This window comes from Manduca sexta, chromosome 2, assembly GCF_014839805.1.
Source record: "Manduca sexta isolate Smith_Timp_Sample1 chromosome 2, JHU_Msex_v1.0, whole genome shotgun sequence".
In the NCBI taxonomy this organism is placed as follows: domain Eukaryota; kingdom Metazoa; phylum Arthropoda; class Insecta; order Lepidoptera; family Sphingidae; genus Manduca; species Manduca sexta.
Genome location: NC_051116.1, coordinates 1676547 through 1682269, shown reverse-complemented (window position 1 = coordinate 1682269; position 5723 = coordinate 1676547).

Below are 5723 nucleotides of genomic sequence, written 5' to 3'. Positions count from 1 at the left end.
GTCTTCACTTTCGCTGACATTATGCCAAAAATCATCCATTAATAACTAATATTTTAACGAAATCCTGGTTTTAGTTTTTTGATTTTTTGATAATTTTGTAGTTTAATGCGAATTTGAAGTGTGCGTGGGTGTATTTCTGACTGAAAGTATGATGTTGCCGCTGCCACAAATTCTCTTAAAGTAGTAGTAGTGGCTTTAGGGTGCGTAAAATTAAAATTACTTTTTAATATTTATTTTGTTCGAAACTTACACTTTTTTTTATATCTACGGCTCAATTAACTTATTGTAAAGTGTTATTTCCAAGTAGATAAGTATGGGGTTTCATTTAGTAACGCGATGTCGAAATGACCCTGTATTTTATATCCGCCCAGAGAGCAACCACCGTACACAAGATGTTAAAACCCGCCATAGTGGCCCATGTAAGTGTCGCGTTCCGAGATCAGCCTGTGTATATCCGGTTTCAATAGGCCGGCATAATTGTGTCGACTGTCGAGGGGTTATCATCTCTCGTCAGTCGACACTCTATTGGACCCCACTCCACTTACCATTAGGTGCAAAGGGATCACTGGCATGCACGTTTAAAAAAAATGTTGACATTACACTTGCGCGTTTTGGCCGAAGCAATATCGACTTTGTGTATTATACAAGGTTGGTGTTGAATTGGTCACATAATGCAAATATTTGCTCAAATATGCCAACTATGGTGACATCTCAATCGATATCTATTTTTATTTTAAACTATACTGCAGGATTTGTAGGAATTTGCACTCAAAGCTAACACACTAAAGTAAAATATCAAAAAACATTATAACCATTATAAAGCTTGGGTTTTATTTTTTTATATATTAACACGCTAATCTCTGAAGCTACTTTCGCTGAAAGGAAGCTGTTATCTCCGAATGCTACTTATATCTTAAGAACAGACTTTAATGCGATGGAAGCAAGCAAAAGCTAGCCTTACTTCTTAGTATTATAAATGCGAAAGATGGTGTCTTTTTACGTCGCTATGTTTGTTAGAAGTAAAATTAAAAATGGGCCGTATTTTGGTAAAATTTGGCCCAAAGAAAGACCATGTTCTAATTTAACACATAGGCTACATAATGATTTCTTATATTTACGCGAATGGTAGACATTGTAATAAAACTATTATTCGGATTTTATCTCGATTTTTATATTATAATTTTCTCCCTACGTTTCGAAGACTTTGCAGCTTTCATGATCACAGGGCGGACTGAAATGTTGATGTACATTTTACAAGCTTAGCTGGTGATGGTCCGGAAGAAGTCTACACAGAATGAGCTTACAGTGTCTTGAAGTCTGGCAGCCTGTCTTGTAACGGAAACGTAAAAGAAAACTATAATATGAAAACTGGGAAAAATAGGTTTTTATTTTAACATCGGCTATTTTTTATATGATCTACTATTTGCACCCATAAGAAAAAAAAATTACATTTTTCTTTATGGATTTGGCTTCGTTATGTTTTAGTTTTTGTAGCAGAAAACGACTTTAACGCGAGCAAAACTTAGTGTTTTAAAAAAATCCTTACACTTAAGAATTGGGATATTGACGCAAATAATAAATAATAGAAGCAAAATCTATACATATTATAAAACAAAAACCCTTTTCTGTCTGTCTGTATGTTATCGATTTTCTCAAAATCTACTAAACGGATTTATATGAAATTTTGTATGAAGATAGTTTAAGACCCTGGGAAGGTTTTAGGCTCCTTTCTATCCCGGGAAAATCATATAGCGGGACTTTTATCCCGGAAAACTCCTTCAGGCGGGCGAAAGCTAGTATTTTATAAAAAAAATCTACAAGTTGTTGACCTTAAGCCCCGAGACAGACCATTGACCTCATATGGGAATTTATTTTCAAAGTAATTCGATCGTCTGTGAGTTGACATATTCGTGTTATTTATTTTGCTTCTCGTTCCCCGACACTATTCAAATTCCAATACAGAGACTACGTGTTGCTCACAACTCTGCCTGTGCTATTGGCCATTTCCGAAATAAATGCCTGTATATCGAAAAAATATAGTATAAGTTATAACGAAGATTGTCTTTGATGTAGGTAGAACAGGTATAACTAGTCTAGTTAAGTATCTTTACAATTTTTGCATCTATCTGTGGTGAAAGGTGAAAGAATTTCCGAAAATGAACCCAACACAACATATAATTAGGTACTAATATGCATAAATGCGGTCTACAAATCGTTCTGATAATTAGATTTGACATAAATTATGAAAAGGACGCAGGAATTAGGTTATATGTTCCCTTTGCCGTTGATCTATACTAATATTATAAAGCTGAAGAGTTTGTTTGCTTGCATGCGCTGATCTTAAGAACTTCTTAACCAATTTTGAAAATGTTTTCACTAATAGCAAGCGACGATGGCCTAGTTGGTTGTGAAATGGACTGTCGAGACGAATATCCGCAGGTTCAAATCCCAAGGGCACACACCTCTGATTTTTCTAAAATTATGTGTGTATTCTTTGTGAAATATCGCTTGCTTTAACGGTGAAGGAAAACATCGTGAGAAAACCTGCACACCTGAGAAATTCTCTATAGGAATTTTGAGGGTATGTGAAGTCTACCAATCCGCACTAAGCGTGGTGGACTAAGGCCTAATCCCTCTCAGTAGTAGAGGAGGCCCGTACCCAGCAATCGAACAATATATAATACAGGACGGATAATGATGATGATGATGAAGCTACATTACTCTTGAGTGCTATAGGCTACTTTTTATCAGAAACTTTATGACACGGGCAGAGTCAGAGGAAAACTCTAGTTTACAATATAGATGAAACGTAGATTGAACTTGCTGCATCAATGACTACAGACTTCACGGCACAAAAGGGGCTACGAAACGAACGGTTGAGAAAGAGAGAAACAATTTTTTCCCTCATAAAAAATAAGATAAAAATATTTCACGATTGACCTATTTTACCTTTCAAGAGTAATAATACCACAGTCATATTTTGCTAACTACGTCAGCTCCCATGAGATTGGAGGTGGAGCCTATTGTCAAATATCAAACATGATTCTAATTCCAAGCTTATACAGAATAATTTTGTGTTGGAGTAAATGCAGATACCAGTGCCCCATAAACAATTCACCGGTCAACGTACATCACTAGTGCTTAGTCCCCTCTCTATATTTTGTCTCTGACTGATGTAACATTTGTTTCTTTGAATATATTTTTAGGAAAAACTTAGTTAAACAAAATGTCATTAAATGCTTTATTTATAACATGTTGGCATTTCATTACTAAATGAAACCATATACTTAAGTATCTTCTTGAAAATAATACTTTACAATAGGTTACTCGAACCGTAATTAATAAATATTTTTTATTGTATCAATAAAAACTTTACAATGAGTTAGTTATAAAACGGGGATAGCCTAGTTGAGTGTGGAACGGACTGCGGAGACGAATGTCCGCAGGTTCAAAACCCAAGAGCACATACCTAAAAAAATCATGTGTGTATTCTTTGTGAATTATCGCTTGCTTTAACGGTGAAGAAAAACATCGTGAAGAAACCTGCATACCTGAAGTTTTCTATAGGAATTCGTCGCAGGGTCAACATCATACGTTTATTCAAAAATGCACTCACGCACGCACCATATTCGCATTAAACAACAAAATTATAAACAAATCTGAAAAATAAATCCGTGATTTTGATGAAAATATTCGTTATTCATGAATGATTTTTAGCACAATATTAGAAGAAGTAAAGAGGAATATAATTATTGTTTCATTTGTTAACGCAATATAAAAATTACCCTGTACAATGCAAAAAATTCAATATCACTTCACCCGGTAATCGAATCTAAGACCTCAGCACAGTTCTACTTACTCAAAACAACGACGCTAAAGCAGCCGGACAAATCACATATTTATTTCAAAAATACCAACCAATATTAATGTTAGGGTTGTCACTGCGACTGCGTACTTAATCTACAGACCTAAAATAACAGGAATTACTAAAATTACTGAATTTATAGAGTTATGCATTGATGGAAAAAGTGTGCCGGTATTTAAGTTGTCATATAGTGAGCTATGCACATACATAACATAGGTATGATACGGAATGATTATACGGGAAAGATTTACTAATGACAAAACAACCGTTCTATTGAGCGCTTTAATTGCAACTAACTGACAAAATATATTTTGTATAATGCTACGCGACTTTGCTTACGATGCTGCATAAAATGAAGCAATAATAATGTGCGGCTACCCGCATATAACTCATTAACAGATGGTATATTACACCTGGCACATTATTATAATTTATAGTATAACCTCTCTATAATATAACAACTCAGGTTTTTATTTTCCGGATTAAACTAAGTAAGTTTGCATAGAAAATGTAAATATATGCAAAGCTTTTAAATGTAATGTGGCATAAAAAAATAGATTTAAAATAATAAAAAAAATATATAAAAAAAGAGTTGCAGAATATAACAGCATATTTGTCGCACATTAAATATTTCGCAGCAAAAAAAAAAACAAAAAAAATGTAGTATTGATATTAGCATAAATAAAATAATGTTACATTAAAGTGACAGCCCTAATCAGAGCGCTAACGCTTTTCATGTTGTATCAAAGAACCATAACATATTGACGTACCGCGTCCTTTCAAGGGATGCTGGAATTTAACGCTTGTGTATAGAGCTGGCCTTTTCAAGTTTCCATTTAGCGATTTTCAAGATTGCGACATAAATGGAAAATGGATTTACTGTAAAATATTTGTAGACTTAAACTATTATAAAGGCTTCAAGTGAGATTAGAGGTTTTTTTTTTAAGTATACGGCAAATACAGATCAAAGTCGTATCAAACCTCATTTGAAAGATACTCAAGACGTTACCAATCCCGCTTGGTATTAAAATTAATACGAATAAAACGCAAAGAAATTACGTTTACGTTTCGTTTTTCGAAATATGATTTAAACGTTCCGAAGCCATTCCAATGCACGCAGTTTTTAATTAAAATTCCTCTGCCACGTGTTTGTTCGCTGATTCATTAAATGATATAACGTTATTTGGATTTACTTCGGCATGGACGTATAAAAAAAGATTGAAAGCTATGATAAATTCCTTTGTCATTTATCGTTTTTTCGTTACAAGGGATGTTTAAAATCCGAATATAATTTTAATAACCTGCAATTAATTAAGGCATCTATCCGTATAGTACACTTATGATTTGAAAGTAACTCCTAATTTGACCAAGCTTTGGGCAGCAGTAATAAAGTTAGTAATACCAAAGACAACATCAGAAGTACCTAATCACCAAGAATCAATTGCCATTATCGATCACAAATGGGCTAACTATTCAACCAAGCATAAAAAAAAACAAAAGTTATGGTTAAACAATTTTAATTCGTTTTTTAAATATTCGTCACCAATCCGGGCTAGAGGGGTCGTAGCTCGACGGTCCGTGGGACCGCGTGTCGTACTGCGGATACATCTGTTCCCACGTCCCGGCGCCGATGCGGAACGCGCCGTTCACCGTGTACTGGCAGGAAAAGCGGCGGCACTGTCGATACAAATTTGAAATTGGAACATGTTTTAAAATATATATTCGAACAAGGACTTTTGGCGGGAATTGGTGAGGCCAAACATGTTTTTATTTTCAGTTAGTTTGGCGCCGTGTTTTTGTAAATTGGTTTGTTTTTCAATAATAATCAACCGATGTTTATATTTTTCGTCTATAGGTA